This window comes from Nansenia antarctica (assembly GCF_963989245.1).
Source record: "Nansenia antarctica genome assembly, chromosome: 12".
In the NCBI taxonomy this organism is placed as follows: Eukaryota; Metazoa; Chordata; class Actinopteri; order Argentiniformes; family Microstomatidae; genus Nansenia; species Nansenia antarctica.
The window spans coordinates 31986543-32004948 of record NC_137682.1 but is presented as its reverse complement, the minus strand read 5'-3'; positions in this window follow the sequence as shown (position 1 = coordinate 32004948).

Sequence of the window (18406 nt, the reverse complement as noted above, 5' to 3'; positions counted from 1 at the left end):
CATCATTATTAGACTGGAGTCTTGGTACTTATGTGACCAGATCTAATAGTTGGCTTTCTTTTCGGGTTCCGTATGCACGTTCAGACCTTAACCCTACTGGGTAAACCTTCAGGTAAAACAGCCTTTTTTATTGATGCCCCTAATACATGGAACACTCTGCAGCAAACTCTCCGGTTGGAGGTCCTCCCCTCTGCCTCTACCTTTAAACTCCTGGTGCAAAAACTGTATTCTAATAATTGCAATTGTTTTTAGTTTTTTCTTTTTTTCCCTTTAATCCTGTCTTGCTCACTGTATGTTTGCCCATCTATATTAATGATCACTATTCTATTGTACACTCGACGTCACTGTAAATGAGGGTGACCTCAGTGCCTATCGAGTTTTTAAATAAAGGTTTGAAATGAAATGAAACCTTCAGCCATGATGTGTATACAGTGTAATCCACTTGATATCATCATCCCAGGTAAGTTAGCATCCCACAGAAAACATGTCCAAATATATAACTTTTTTTAAATTAGCCAAATAGGGCTTCTATAATATGTTCCAATCCCGTCTCTGCGTTCCATTTATTATTTTCCATTCGGAAGCTGTTTTAATTTAAACTTAATTGCCCAAATAACACATTTCTAATAAAGTAAATACTTTTGTGACAGAAGCCTAGTAAGAAATCAAGTTCTGTAGCCTAATGATTTTATATTTCTTAAAATAACAATAAGCCTATAGTGTGCATTAGTTTGTCAAGAGAGAGCGGTAATAGTTACATTGTAAGTAGCATATATGCTCAATCATATGGATGCTTTGCCTTCATACCCATGTCGTCAGAGCGATTTCGTCTACTAGCGATACATTTGATCTATCCAACGCATTGTTCACCCTGACCTGCTGGGTGCGGACGGTCAGGAATGAGTGGTCAGTGAATGAGTGTCAGTGAATGAGTGGTCAGTGAATGAGTGTCAGTGAATGAGTGGTCAGTGAATGAGTGGTCAGTGAATGAGTGTCAGTGAATGAGTGGTCAGTGAATGAGTGTCAGTGAATGAGTGGTCAGTGAATGAGTGTCAGTGAATGAGTGTCAGTGAATGAGTGTCAGTGAATGAGTGTCAGTGAATGAGTGTCAGTGAATGAGTGGTCAGTGAATGAGTGTCAGTGAATGAGTGGTCAGTGAATGAGTGGTCAGTGAATGAGTGTCAGTGAATGAGTGTCAGTGAATGAGTGTCAGTGAATGAGTGTCAGTGAATGAGTGTCAGTGAATGAGTGTCAGTGAATGAGTGGTCAGTGAATGAGTGGTCAGTGAATGAGTGTCAGTGAATGAGTGTCAGTGAATGAGTGTCAGTGAATGAGTGTCAGTGAATGAGTGTCAGTGAATGAGTGTCAGTGAATGAGTGGTCAGTGAATGAGTGTCAGTGAATGAGTGGTCAGTGAATGAGTGGTCAGTGAATGAGTGTCAGTGAATGAGTGTCAGTGAATGAGTGTCAGTGAATGAGTGTCAGTGAATGAGTGGTCAGTGAATGAGTGGCAGTGAATGAGTGTCAGTGAATGAGTGGTCAGTGAATGAGTGTCAGTGAATGAGTGTCAGTGAATGAGTGTCAGTGAATGAGTGGTCAGTGAATGAGTGTCAGTGAATGAGTGGTCAGTGAATGAGTGGCAGTGAATGAGTGGTCAGTGAATGAGTGTCAGTGAATGAGTGGTCAGTGAATGAGTGGTCAGTGAATGAGTGGTCAGTGAATGAGTGGTCAGTGAATGAGTTTCAGTGAATGAGTGTCAGTGAATGAGTGTGGTCAGTGAATGAGTGTCAGTGAATGAGTGGTCAGTGAATGAGTGTCAGTGAATGAGTGGCAGTGAATGAGTGGCAGTGAATGAGTGTCAGTGAATGAGTGTCAGTGAATGAGTGTCAGTGAATGAGTGTCAGTGAATGAGTGTCAGTGAATGAGTGTCAGTGAATGAGTGGTCAGTGAATGAGTGTCAGTGAATGAGTGTCAGTGAATGAGTGTCAGTGAATGAGTGTCAGTGAATGAGTGTCAGTGAATGAGTGTCAGTGAATGAGTGGCACCACTTCATAATGGAGCGGTTGACCTTCATCTGCTGCAGGGTGTCAAAAGCTGAGCCCAAGTCTCCAAATGACAGTCTAGCACCGGCCTAGGATTCTTAAGGTGTTTTGTCCTTAAGTACACTGTCAAGTTATGTGTTGGTTTTCTGTGCTTCGCCTAACTTGAAAGGGCTTTAATCAGAGTTTCACTGGGACTCCACTCTTTTTGCATCCAATGACCAGACAGCAATTATCTTTCTCCTTTTATTTTGGAATTAATTTTGTCTCTTTTTCATCAGAATTACAAGTACCGGTAGTAGCAGTAGTAGTAGGTGAAAAACATTTGAAAAGCTATAAACACAAAAATAAGCGGCTAAGAAACAATATGAAAGAATTTACAATGCAATAAAACATTTTTGCAAGTAATGAAACAGTTTTCCCAAAAGTATGTACCGCCCCTTTAACTTCACCATGAACTGAACTTGATATCAAACACCCAACAGCAACCAATTTGCTATCAAACAAATCCAAGATATCAAACAAACAACAACACACATCCAAGTCATCTCACCGTCAGCCACTCTGGTCTCTGCAAACAGTTGGTTGAGCACAGCACTGCAATAGCACATGTTCCTACCACAGTGTGTTTGTTGAACTGAATCCTCCACTGTGGGACTGCAAACTAAAGGGAGTGGTGATTGTTCAGGTGAGCTGCTGGGTGATTAGTGAATTGATTTCAGCTGTGCAGGCCATGACTGTCATCTCATGTCTCTCCTCTGGGGGGAAATGGGGGCCAAAACCCATGTTGGGATGGCTGAGTTTCTCTAGGGAGGAGAAATTGGGCTCTCCTTCCCTGTCTGTGAAGGAATGGCACTGTACTTGGTTTCTTGTTGAGTTTGCCAAGACACCTCCCACTCGATCTTTCCATGGATTACCGGGAAGATCGCCGACTGTAGGCAAACTGTAAGGTCACTGGGTCGTTGGAGTTGTGGTTCTGCCAAGGCTTATTTCTGTTCCTCAGCAGGTAGTAGGACAACCGTCTCACGTCCCTGTGCAGAACGGTGGCTTGGGGCTTCTCATTTCTTCTGCTGGAGTTGGGATGGCTGGTTTTTTCCTTTGAGGCTTTTGTCAGGGGGACACAGTAGCTTGGGAAGACCCTAATGTGGACATCCCTCACAATGCCTTTGCTGTCTGGGTTGGTGCTGACAACTCTGCCAAGTTTGAAGTGACCTCTCTGGTGCGTTCTGGTCACTTAACCAGACAATGTCTCCCACAGCGACATTTCTTTCGGCAGTATGCCACTTGCTCCTGACAACAAGGTTGGGACCAGCGAGTTGACTCCAGGATCTCCAGAACTTGGTCACCTCTGACTGCATCGCCCTGCGCCTTTTGTAGGGGTAGCTGGAAAAGTCAAATGTTTTGACGTCTCCACTTTGAGTTGCTCGACCAAGGAGGAGGCTGTTTGGTGTGACATATTGGATGCAATCTTCCCGGCTCTGAACTCTGGCATCAATCGGGCGCTCATTTGCAAGGTCGGCTGCCGTGTAGAGAGCTGTCTGGAACTCTGAGTAGCTGAGCCCAGACTCTTTACCAAGACTCTGAAGTGCCCTCTTTGCAACACGCACAGCAGCTTCTGCAGCACCGTTCCTGTGTGGAGAGTCAGCTGGGTGAATTTTCCACATCCACTTTGTTCCATTTTTGGCTGCAGTGTCTTCCAGTACTGTTTGATCCAGGTCGTCCAAGAACCTATACATCTCCTCCAGGACAGGTTTTGCTCCAATGAAATTGGTGCCTGGATCAGACCAGATCTTTCCTGGATGACCCCTGAGAGCTGTGAACCGTTGGTAAGCCATCAGAAAGCTTTCTGTTGATGGGGCGTTCACCAGTTCGGTGTGAATGGCTCTGCTGGCCATACAGCAGAAGACAACTCCCCAGACTTTCAGGGTGACTCTCTTCTTGACATCATCTCGTACTTGGTACGGTCCGAAGAGGTCTACGGTTGTAAACTCAAAGGGTGCAGCAGGCTCCGTCCTTTCTGGTGGCAAGTCACCCATCACTTGTCGACACTTCCTTGCTCTCAACTTCCTGCAGGTCATGCAGCCATCGACAACCTTTTGGGCAATTCTCCTGCCCCTTATGATCCATGCCTTCTTTCTCATTCTGAGCAATGTTCTGGCCACTCCATCATGACTCTCGTTGTGCGCCTCCCGAGCCAACAGTGTGGACACCCAGGCATTATGGGGTAGGAGTGGGACACAACACTGGTCTTCTTTGAACATCTGCACTCGGCCACCACAAACCAACAGTCCAGAGTCCTGGTCTTTGTAGACCACCAGCCTGTCAGTGGTGGAGTTTGGAAAGATTGCTCCCTCTTGTGCTGCAAGAAAAATGTCTCTTAGGGCGTCTTCTCTCTCTTGTACAGAGATGGCTCCTCCTGAGGAGACTGCCTCCCACTTTGGGCTGTCCAAGGCCTGACCTCGTCCATGGAACCTTTTTGCTGCTCTCCAGACCATTGCAACTGTTTTGACCAGTCTGGTCAGAACACTGAACCGTTTGACGTCCAGAAGATCTTGAACAACTGACCTTCTTGGCGGTCTCCCCTGTTCCATCTGGATTTGGTTCTGATTCCGTGAGGGCTCTTTCTTTTCCGGGGACTGTTTCAGAGCCTGGGCCCTTGTCAGCACAGCAGCAAATGCTTTCTTCTGCTACTTGTTGATGCTTTCTCTGGCGGTGGTTGCTAGTACCTTAGCGGATTTGGTTTGCCACTCACTTTCTGGCAGACTCAAGAACTTGGGTCCATTTTGCCTCTCTGAATGTTCATCCATATCCTGAGGGCTTGCTCCTCTGGTGATCCCATCAGCAATGTTTTGAGTCCCAGGGATCCACCACTAGTCCTGAACTGCTGTGCTGCTTTGAATCTCTCCAATCCTATTGGCAAAGAATGTTTGGTAGCCATAGCTTTCTCGCTGTATTGCCCCAAGGACTGTTTGACTGTCGACCAAGTGAAACCACCTTCCAACTTGGATTCGGCTGTGCCGCTCGAAGAACTTCCTTAGCCGTGAGGCGAACACTGCTCCACACATCTCTGCTTTGACAGCATCACCTTTGTGGTCCAAGGGAGTTAGCTTTGCCTTGGATTCCACCAATCTGATGATGGAACCCTGGTCTGTGGTCCATCTCAGGTACATCACTGCTCCATAGGCATGCTCACTTCCATCAGAGAACGTGATTGCCCATGGTGGTTCAGTAGTGAAGCCTTTGGGGGTTAGAGCTCTGTTGAATGTGACCTTGCTGAGTTGATGGTACTCCTCGAACAGGTTGATTGCATCTCCTCTGAGGCCATCTGAGAGTGCAATGTCCCATGTGTCCTTGACCGGACCGCTTTCAGCGTTAGCCTCTTGGAACGCTCTCCGTACCAGAATAGCTCCCTTCTGCTTGGCAGGAGTTACTAGGTCATAAAGTGCTGACACTTGACTGAGAAGTTCTCTTCGTGTCAGAGGGTTTGGTGTCTGGGTTCTGATTTCCTCTTGCTGAAGGTCTTCACCCAGTCTCATCTTTTGCTTTCTCTTTGAGAAGTTGATTCCGATCATGACGTGGAGCTTATCTTCCTCGACTCTGTAGCCCAGGCCAAGCGCCTTGTTGTCATCATCACACATTTGGTTTGGTAAGACCATGGTCGTTGCCTTTGTCCTTTCCTCTTCACCAGTGTGCTCCTTCCTCCCACTTTGCCCAGAAAGGACCCATGGCTTTAGCTATAAACCTCCAGCCCTCAGGATCCTCTCCACATTGGCTGTGATGATCTTTAGCTGGTCTGGGTTGTTGTGGGAAGTGAGGATGTCATCAACGTAGCTGTCATTGTGAATCACTAGACGCTCCTCTTCAAGATGGGCAAAGAGAGGGAGGTTAGCAGTTTCACGCATTGCCAGTTGCGCGATGCACCCTGCTGGTTTGTCTCTAATGTTCACTCTTGTGATTGTATATTCTCCCAGCTCTTCATCCTCAGCGTCTCGCCAGAGGAACCTGTGCAGGTGCACTTCTTGGTCTTCCAGCCAGACTGAGTTGTACATCTTTTTTATGTCACCCAGGGCAGCGAATACTCCACCTCTGAACCTGAGAAGCATTTACATTTACATTTACATTTTTGGCATTTAGCAGACGCCTTATTCCAAAGCGACTTACAATCAATAGAAGCACAGCTCGAATCTGGTTGAGAACGTCGGGGCCTTTCATCAGCAGGTCGTTCATGCTCACACCTCTGCATCTTTGGCTGCTGTTCCAGACGATTCTTACCGGAGTTGTGACAGAGTGTGGGTTAGGGGCAATGAGGTGACTGAGGTACCAAACTGGTTCATCCCAGTTGGTGATGGTGTCTTTAGGCAGTTTGAGCACAGCTCTTCGACCGACCATGTCATGCACCTGTGCAGCGTATGCCACTTTCCATTCAGGTGTTTTGGCTAGTCGCTTTTCTGTTCTGAGAAATGTAGCCTCAACTGTTCTCTTGTTGTTCGGTAGGGAGACGGGGTCTTCCACCCAAGGATACCTGGCATGCCAGTGTGGCTCCTTGCTGTGGTTGTCTTCGGTGACATAGGTGAGACCGTTCCTTACCACTTCAAGCTCTCTCTCCTCTGCAAGAGTCATTTCTTTGCCGCCGGGTTGACATTTTCCACAGCGGCAGCCTCCACACTTTGGATCACATGCTGCGCCGATACTGTCCCATTTCCACCACTCTAGGAAGTCCCGGTTGGTGGTTGAAGTGCTTGACTTATGGAGCGTGGCGTGAACTTGAGTGTTGGGATTTCTTTGAAACAGGGCCAGTGAGTTCCTCATACCTCACAGCAGCAGTTCTCATTGATCTTGCGAAATGTGCCTTGGACATGTGGGCTGACACGGTGAGGTCTTCGAAGAGCTCAGGATGAGTCCCTCCAACCGTCATCCCCAGTGGTCCATCCCACAGCACAAGGTCTCCAACAACGTTGATCCTTTGAGGTGCTAGCTGGCCTTCTCTGTGGCTTATGAGCAGATTGATTTCACCGGGCCTTGTCAGCTCTCCAAGTGGGATGTCTGGAAAGAGTTTCTGGAGCCGTTTGGGATCAACACTCTTGTGGATGTCTGCAATACTGTCGAGACCATAACATACCAATTGGTGTGATTTCAGATTGCCTTTGGGAGTTTTCACCCTGATCTTCAAGAGGTACCGCTTTGTCTCCACAATGGTCTTCATTCCTCCAACACCATGGACAATGAGAGTGATGTCTTCACTCCTGAGGTTCAGTTTGTCTGCGGCCTTGTGAGTAATATGCACACTTGAAAACACTAGCTCTTAACACTAAGTGTCAGGCCAGGAATCTTGGTGTCATAATTGACCCAGATCTAAATTTTGAAACTCATATTAATAATACTATTAAAACATCCTTCTACCATCTAAGAAACATCACTAAGGTACAATCATTTCTCTCCCAGGCAGACACTGAAAAATTAATGCATGCGTTTGTTACTAGTAGGCTAGATTACTGTAATGCTCTCCTGACAGGTCTCCCCAACAAAATGATAAATAGACTACAAATGGTTCAAAATGCTGCTGCTCGTGTCCTTACTAGGACCAAACGAAGAGCGCACATCACACCTGTCTTGAGATCACTACACTGGCTCCCTGTCAGTCATAGAATAGACTTTAAGATCCTTTTACTAGTTTATAAATCACTTCACTGTGATGCACCCAATTACATGGTGGACATGCTCATAAGATACACACCAGCTAGACCCCTACGGTCTAGTGGCACGGAACTTTTAATAGTGCCAGAGGCTAGGACAAAGAGATTTGGAGGATCAGCTTTTAGCATATATGCTCCTAGATTGTGGAACACCCTACCTGAGGGCCTGAGGTTGTCTAAAACTCAGGACATTTTTAAGCGTGACCTCAAAACATACTTATTCAATGTTGCCTTTTGATACCACGGGAGACATTGGACATTATAGAACTAGGATCACTAGGCCATTACACCATACTCGTGTTTTGAGATTTGTGTTGACAGGAAAATGGACCCGGGTGCTGATGAGGCACTGTCAGCTCCAAATAGCACCTAGAGCAGTACTGGAACCAGTACAAGGGTGTACCAGGACCACCATCAGGTTGTATTGCTGTCATCTTTATTGTCTTTATTGTGTTGTTGCATCATAACTGTGCCTAAGATTCTCTTTTGGCAGGACCTGTGACCATCCGGATGCAGAACGATGCAAATATAACACTACATTTATGGACAGTGTGTACGCCGATAATATGCAAGGAATTTTTCCTGGATACATGGTGTACATGGTTTTTGCCCTTGCTTCCTTGCTTTGTGCCGGTGGTCCTTGGCCTCCCCTTGGGGACCGCTGGGTACTGGTAGGCAAACTGGCTAGTAGTCGCTCTATTGGTAGAGGGCTGCAAGGGAATTTTTTCCTGGCTACATAGTATACAGGTTTTTACTTTTGCCTGCTCGCGGCTCTGTCAGTATTGATTGATTGACTGATTGACTGAACATTTTCATTGTGTGAAGCGCATTGAGTTGCATCTTGTAAGAAATGCGCTATACAAATAAAATTTGATTTGATTTGATTTGATATAATTAGTGTCAGACGCCAGGTCGATTAATCTTCCAACCTTTTCTCCAGCATTCGCTGTGACCTCCAGAAGCATCATGATCACTGGCAGCTCCTGCAATCCACTCTCCACTAGAAGGCCTGGTTGCTCCTTTGTGGTGCTGAAAGCCTTTGATGTAGCATTTGAGAACACATCATGAAACTGTTTTGCCAGCTCTGGGGAAAGCTTCCTGACAAACTCCTCTTGTTCCTCTGTGTACTTTCTCCTGCTTTTCACATCCTCTGAACCAGGTCCGCTCTTTTTCTGTGATGAGTTATTCTTCTTGTTAGGACAGAGATAAAAGTGATGCTCAGGAGCATGTTCATCCTTGCAGGCATGGCTGGTGGGCAGGAAGTCATCTCTGCAGTATGAACTGTCATCATGAACTTCAAGACATCTCTTGCATGCTCCCAACTTCTTAGCTGCAGCCTTCTTTTCTGCTAGCTTCAGTGACCGGAACTGCATGCAGAAGTAGAGCAGACAACACAAGGACTGGGAAGCACTCCAGAGGCAGGGTGAACCGACTGGTTCCAAGGAGGTGAAGAAGGCCCAATTACTGGACAGTATTGATGACAAGATCATGAGAGACCTTCGCCTCACTACTCACAGTGCTGCTGATGACATCTTCCGTGTTCTGGAGAACCGCTATGGCAATCGGACATCCATTGCTATTGAAATAGTGGAGGAGCTGCAGGGCATGACACCCGTCAAAAGTAACCAACCACTGTTGGTTGCATCATCAGTACCTCTCTGGTGTCTGTATGCAAACTGGTAAGAATTTAGCTGTGGGTGTAATCTAGCTGTAGTTTGCTCACCATGAGCTTCTCCACACATTTGATCACAACAGAGATTAGAGCAATAGCTTTGAAATCATTATTCTCCTGTGGACATGTTTTTTAGGGACAGGTGTGATGATTGCCCTTTTCTATTGCGTTGGTACAGTGTGATGGACCTCTGGAAAATGACCCTAACCCTAACCCTTTTCTATTGCGTTGGTACAGTGTGATGGACCTCTGGAAAATGGGGCACCAGGTGATGTCAATTCATCTGCACATGTTGTTAATAGAAACGCCTTGTTGACATTGGTTTGCTTAAGGACCTTGTTGACGGATTTAGGGTCAATCTCTAGCCTGTCAACATCATCAGTAGCAATGCCATCCAACACCATACATTCAGCAGAGAAATCATCATCTTCATCGTTTCTAAAAGACATTCAGCTCATTAGCTTTTTTTTGCCAGTTCATCTACAAGATGCAAAGATTTCTTTGTGGGTTTCATGTTGGTCAGCCACCAAAGTCAAAGAGTTTAAAACCAATGTTTTATCGCATTACGCCATACCGTACCTTCATCATGCAAAATAATCCAGTTTACTGGTCCCAATATCCTACATTTTGACAATGCTGTCAAGCCACACCTGCCTCCACCAGCCATTGACTGATACAATTATTAGATCCATCGATGTCCGCTCATAAAAATGTCTCTCAGTTCTAAGCCTGGTTATGAATCTGATAATAGCCTGTCACTGTCTACTTTGAAGGTGTGCATATCGTTAGAAATATAGAATGTTCTAGTTGGACAACTTGGTTCATCAACACAACGTTTTAATTTTGGAACATCAATACATTACAATCATTCCTTTATCATTGCATCATTTCTATTAGGCTACATTACCATCTTGAAGTCTCAACTATTGTTGAGAATATCCAATAGAATGTAATACAAAGTACTGTAGCCTACTAGTTGCATCAGTTTTCCACCTGTGAAGGAGAGTTGAAGGAGTAAATGCACATCTGCAATCGTAACAGAAGGGTTGAAGTTTCCGAAAATCGTTTACAATGTTTTTATTATTACAATGCTGACTTTTAATGTGTGCTTCATGTTTTAATTGTGGAATTATTTACAATCATAACATTATGTTTGTTCAACTTGGGAACTCCTTTTGTGCGTTACCCATAGTGTGAGTGGGAATGTGCCTCGCTATCACTGTAACCATCACAACAAGGTAAATATAAACTCAGCCAGTGAAGCGCATAATTAAATAGGTGTTGATGACAAAAATGTGTGGGATCAAGATATCTTTAGTCGCCTTGGTTACACAGCTGTAGAGCAAGAATAGCAACCATACAATCATAATGGTAATGCCAAGATTTGTGAGTACAATAATAATAATAATAATAATAATAATAATAATAATAATAATAATAATAATAATAATAAAAACATATAACAAAGACAATGAAAACTACAGTTAACATGTTGTCCAACATGAATCAGTGTAATTTTTTAATTTAAGTTGTTTACTTTAGCATCCCCCCTTGGGCCAATCAGTGTAATTTTGTAATGTCGGATCTCAATGGCAACACACATCCTTCACCCAAGACACATCATTCACCCAAGACACATCCTTCACCCAACACACATCCTTCACCCAAGACACATCCTTCACCCAAGACACATCCTTCACCCAAGACACATCATTCACCCAAGACACATCATTCACCAGACACATCATTCACCAGACACATCCTTCACCCAAGACACATCCTTCACCCAAGACACATCCTTCACCAAGACACATCCTTCACCCAAGACACATCATTCACCCAAGACACATCCTTCACCCAAGACACATCATTCACCCAAGACACATCATTCACCAAGACACATCATTCACCAGACACATCCTTCACCCAAGACACACCATTCACCCAACACACATCATTCACCCAACACACATCATTCACCAGACACATCCTTCACCCAAGACACATCATTCACCCAACACACATCATTCACCCAACACACATCATTCACCCAACACACATCATTCACCAGACACATCATTCACCCAAGACACATCATTCACCAAGACACACCATTCACCCAACACACATCCTTCACCCAAGACACATCATTCACCCAAGACACACCATTCACCCAACACACATCCTTCACCCAAGACACACCATTCACCCAACACACATCATTCACCCAACACACATCATTCACCCAACACACATCATTCACCAGACACATCATTCACCGAAGACACATCATTCACCAAGACACACCATTCACCCAACACACATCATTCACCCAACACACATCATTCACCAGACACATCCTTCACCCAAGACACATCATTCACCCAACACACATCATTCACCCAACACACATCATTCACCCAACACACATCATTCACCAGACACATCATTCACCCAACACACATCCTTCACCCAACACACATCCTTCACCCAAGACACATCCTTCACCCAAGACACATCATTCACCAAGACACACCATTCACCCAAGACACATCATTCACCAGACACATCCTTCACCCAACACACATCCTTCACCCAAGACACATCCTTCACCCAAGACACATCCTTCACCCAAGACACATCATTCACCCAACACACATCATTCACCCAAGACACATCCTTCACCAGACACATCATTCACCCAAGACACATCATTCACCAAGACACATCATTCACCAAGACACACCATTCACCCAACACACATCATTCACCAGACACATCATTCACCCAAGACACATCATTCACCAAGACACACCATTCACCCAACACACATCATTCACCCAAGACACATCATTCACAAGACACATAATTCACCCAACACACATCATTCACCCAACACACATCATTCACCAGACACATCATTCACCAAGACACATCATTCACCAAGACACATCATTCACCCAAGACACATCCTTCACCCAAGACACATCATTCACCAAGACACATCCTTCACCCAAGACACATCATTCACCCAAGACACACCATTCACCCAAGACACATCATTCACCAGACACATCCTTCACCCAAGACACATCATTCACCCAAGACACATCATTCACCAGACACATCATTCACCCAAGACACATCATTCACAAGACACATCATTCACCCAACACACATCATTCACCAGACACATCATTCACCAAGACACATCATTCACCAAGACACATCATTCACCAAGACACATCATTCACCCAGTACACATCATTCACCAGACACATCCTTCACCCAAGACACATCATTCACCCAAGACACATCATTCACCCAAGACACATCATTCACCAAGACACACCATTCACCCAAGACACATCATTCACCAGACACATCCTTCACCCAAGACACATCCTTCACCCAAGACACATCCTTCACCCAAGACACATCATTCACCAAGACACACCATTCACCCAAGACACATCATTCACCCAAGACACATCCTTCACCCAAGACACATCATTCACAAGACACATCCTTCACCCAACACACATCATTCACCCAAGACACATCATTCACCAAGACACATCATTCACCAAGACACATCATTCACCAGACACATCCTTCACCCAAGACACACCATTCACCCAAGACACATCATTCACCAAGACACATCATTCACCAGACACATCCTTCACCCAAGTTTCGTCAAAACTGTCTCAGTAACAGACAGAGACCAATCCACAGTCAACCTCCCCGATTTCATCGTGGGAACAAGCAAATCAGAACAATGGGTATTGTTTTTTGTGTGCTGCCCTTATACAATTTGCATTTTAAGATGATGCTACGGGATATAATTTCAGCCTACACTTCTAAATGTACAGCAAAAATGGGTGGACACTATACAAAATGAAAGTGAAACAGTAGTGCTGCTTCAGAAGTTGGAGCTGATAAACTAGGGATTCCTTGGTTGAAGTTAAAACAGTGATTCATTCATAGATTAGATTTGTAGAAACTAGACATCGACCATCAGGACCCAAAACGCTTCTCTCTAATGGAGGGAGCGTAGTTCAGGCAGTTCACTCGCCTATTTAAATGGCCAGTCCAACCTCTCTGTAGCATACAATATTGCTGTTACTGTTGGTCGTTACTGTGCTATGAGAGTGTTGCCATTGTTCTTGTTCACCCCATCACCCCTAGCCTAAACCCTGCTTTGGTTCTGCTGTCAGGCAGGGAGCTCCAAGCCTAATTGTATAAACATTTGATATTCAATAAATGGCTAAGACGTGAGAGTTCCTGACTGAAATAATAAATATGATATTTCAGGGAATGATGTGTCACTGTAATAGAGATGAAAGAGAAAACAAATGAAACTTCACTTAAGGTCATCTAGTGCTGTCATCCACAAAGCCTATGAATATGAAAACAAAAATGATAGGCTTCTCCTAGACTCATAAGCATGCATCAATTGTATGACTGGTACATAAGCATGAAAGCATGAGCATAAGCAATTACACAGTGTAGAGCACATAATGCTGCAGTACCACAGCTTGTTCTCACATCCTTATAAACTTGTTTTGATGTTTCCTGGTAGGCCTACTACTAGAAATCACAGAGCAAAATGACCTTAAGTTGAGAATGACCAACAACCTGTTATTGTAATTATTATTGGACAATGCAAACATTCTAGTTGGTCAAATGATTCACTCAGAGTACAGTGGGCTGCAAAAATGTGGGCACCCCTATGCCTTTTACAATTAATATCTAATTGAAAAGAAGCAAACCGAACCCCTAAATGGTACAAAGTTAAACATGACACATTTCATGTTTTTAAAGCAATATTCCTTATTTTATTATTTTTTTACTTTTTACAGTTTCAAAATAATAAAACTAGGAAAAAGGCCTTGTGCAAACGTTTGGGAACCCTGTCAGCTAGTGCTTTATAACTCCTCCTCCAACGCTTCCTGTACCCAGCTAAGATTCTTTCAATTCTTGTTTTGGGAATTTTGCCCCAATCTTCCTGGCAGAACACCTCTAGCTCAGAAATATTCTTTGGCCTTCTTGCATGCACGGCATGTTTGAGATCTCTCCGCAGATTTTCAATAATATCCAAGTCTGGGGACTGTGATGGCCATTCCAAAACCTTCATCCGTCTTTCCTGGAGGTACTTCATGGTTGATTTTGAGGTATGCTTCGGGTCATTGTCTTGCTGGAATACCCAACCTCTCTTCAACTTCAATTTCTGGACTGACCTTCGAACATTAGCCTCTAGAATGTCTTGATATTTGGTGGAATCCATTCTTCCTTCCACCCGCACAGTATTGCCTGTCCCCCCAGCTGCTACACAACCCCAAATCATAATGGATCCACCTCCATGCTTAACACTAGAACAGCTGTGCCTTTTCCCCCTACTCTAAGAGCCGCCTCGAGGGCCAAACGACCATAGTCTTTACAATAGAAATCTGCTATTTACACACAATGCCCACTAGTTGGACTTCTCTTAAATTAGCCTGCCTCCTACACAGAAAAACAGCAAAATAGCTTTATACTAACTTATCCTGATGTGATTTTGAAAATGTAAGGATACTGGGTGGTAGAACGCACATATCTAGGAAAAGTCATGAAAGGAGGGTCCTGACATTTGATCGAGTGCAAATATATAAACGTTTTTTTTACTCACAGGGCCAAATAACCCCACCCACGGCTGTTCTAGTGGTATTTGAATTTTCTTTATTATGATTAAACCCCTTGAGATGCATCATCTCGTTTTCGAGGGGGTCCTAACATAAATGAAGCAGACAGGTAACAGTACAGTTTACAATACAACACACAGACAATAGACAACAAACAACAAAAAACACGAAAACACACAAATACAAATAATGAAAAACATTTCAACCACAGAACAGCTAGTAAACAGAGGGAGATTGGATCTAGAATACAAAGAATGAATACACATTATGTGATATAAGAAATTTCATAAAGGAATCAAGTAACGTAAGTAACAGCTTCAATGAAAACAAGAACATTGCAACTCAAAGTGGGAGGATAGGGCGTTTTTAAACCTACCTAAAGATGAAATTGATCTAATGTCTGGAGGCAGGTTATTCCAGTCTACTGGGCCTTTGAACATAAAAGCACTTTTCCCTACTGTTTTCTTCTGCATGGGGGACAGAAAAGTAAAGCTGCGAGGAGTGCCTAAATTGATAATTTGAAATAAAAGGAACAAGATACTGTTTTAAATAATAAGGATAGTTTAAATAAATACATTTAAATAGAATTTGAAGCCAGTGAATGTGTCGTCTAATATTTATGGATGGTAATTTGAGTGCTTGATACATTGTACAGTGGTGAGTATGAAAGGGACAGCCAAGGACAAGTCTGCACATTCTATTGTAAGCAGTGTTGAGAGGAGCCAGGTCAGATTTTGAAGCAGTTTGGTATACCACATCACAGTAGTCCAGAATTGGGAATATAAGTTGGGTTACCAGTTTTTTTCGGACACTGTGTGTAAAGCAGTTCCGAGAGCGATATAGGACACTGATTCCAAAGTTAACTTTACAGGAATGCAAGGTGTTCTTCTCTACAAATGCTTCACCCTTTTTTCTCCAAACATACCTTCTTTGTTCAATTTTGGTTTCGTCAGTCCGAAGCACATTGTTCCAATAGGCTTCAGGTTTCTCAATGTTTTCTTTTGCATACTTCAGATGCTTTATTTTGTGTTGAGGTCGTAGGAAAGGCTTCTTTCTGGCAACTCTGCCATGTAGGTCTTTGTTGTTTAAGGTACGCTGAATAGTTGTCCTGTGAACAACTAGACCGGTGTCTGCTGCTCTTTTTGCAGCTCTTTGCAGTGATGTGTGGGTTCATCTGAGCATTTCTCACCAGATCTCGGGCCATTCTATCTGACATGTGTCTTGGTCTTCCAGATTTTGCCTTGACTTTAATTGTTCCATTTATATGCAATTATCTGATGATGATTCTGACAGTGGAAATGGGTAATTTGAAACGTTGCAAGAGTTTTTTGTAGCCTTCTCCTTGCTGGTGGAAGTGAACTATCTTGATTCTGACATCCTTGGACAACTGTTTAGAGGAACCCATGGTTTTTAACACCAGACAAAACAGCCACCACAGTCGGACACTTTAGAAGGCATGGAGTTACTTCAGAATATATAGTTCAACCCTGGAATTATATTCACCTGACTCATTGAAGCCCTAACGAGTAGATCACCTTGGTCTGGGCCTTAGTAATAATCTTCTCAAAAGGTAACAAAGAATAATCCAAAAGGGTTCCCAAACTTTTGCACGGGGCCCTTTTCCGTTTTCATCATTTAAAAACGTTAAAAATAAAAATAAACCTTGCTTTCAATTTTGCAGAAAGGTGTCATGTTTAACTTTGTAGCATTTAGTGTTCAGGTTTGCTTTCAATCACTTGGAGATTAATTAAACAGACATGTACCAGGGGTGACCAAAATGTTTGCACCCACTGTATATTACCATGCTCCATTGGATTGCAAATGGTCCATTTTAATTCCTAAACTAAATATAGAAATCCAAGCAATTTTCAAAAAGGAAAAAAAACTAAGCATTTCAATCACATTTTGTATCGTTGCATCTCTTGGGAAAGTGATTTCTATAAAACAGAAACATTTTCCAACCACTGGGTTTCAGATTTTAAGAGTTCCATACAGTATGTTACCAACACACCCTGCTATATCAAAACCAATACACACAGCAGGGGACAGCCAATGCAAACCTAATAGCATGCTTAATATCAACAACCCAGTAACACACCAATGTCAGAACACATCAGAGATACCTACCCCTCCACACAAAACGCAATATTTAGCAGTGTAACAGTCTTTCACAAAGAAGTATGGAGTTGCTATTTCAGCAACATTACAAAATGCAGAGTGAACATTTTGTCAATACATCATCAACACACCCAGTGAACAGCAATGTATGCTTGAGAAATGAAGATAATGTGTAAGGGGCACTGTAAGCACAATGATCAATTATTTATTCATTATAATTTAGAATATAATTGATAAATGCCTCATGATCTTAGTTCAACTGTCTTACTCCATAAGGACCCCAAATATACAAAAGTCGTCCCTATTAAATCATGTACCTATACAAGACATACATATGTCCTGGTTGAGGCATACAATATATTTTTGAACGATACATCAAAAGCTACGTGAGGGTAAGTGAACATCCGTGACTTAATAATAAGTACATTTTTATTAACTTTTAATTGTATGGCAGTATCAGGCATTAACTTTAAGTGGTTACGGTCAGGGGAAGTTGTCAGGGGAAGGCATTGGCAGACATTAGCATTAGCAACAATGATTAGCAAATACTGTCCATAGCGCAATTGGAACCAGCGATGTGCGGGTTGAAGGGCCAGCTGTTCATTTCAAATGCCAGCCAGTTTTGTTCTGTTTTTTCTTGAATAAAAATACTATAAGAATGGAATCACCAAGTAGTCATTCACAGAGTTATTTGGGAAAGTAATGGCATATAGCGAGGAGTAGGAGTAGGAGCAATTCTCAATAAAATGCTGAATTCTCAATAAAGGTTGTTTGACTAAGTCACAAAAGAAACGATGAAGGGAGTTTTGGAGGGTTATGTTTCACTCTGAGCGCTAACTTTACAAACAGGCTAGCCACATCACACTTTGGAGCTGTATGACATCGTTTTAGGAGGAGCTAAGAAAATAGAATGCATCGTCCAAAATACACATATTATTTTGACCTAAATGGCAATTTTCTGACTTGTCATTGTGCAATAATATTATGCAACCCCAGGATGTCATATTATGTGGGCCTTTAAAGGCATAATTAAACATCCATTACTTTAACTCACATTGAGTGGTGATTGACCAATACCACTTCTTCAGACCGAGTGTCACTGTGTTTCTTTGATTCTCTGTTTTGGAAGTCACTGTATTTGATGTGCTGTCATCACTGACTTCGCTAAGCAGTTAGGGGTTACTGATTAAAATATTTATAT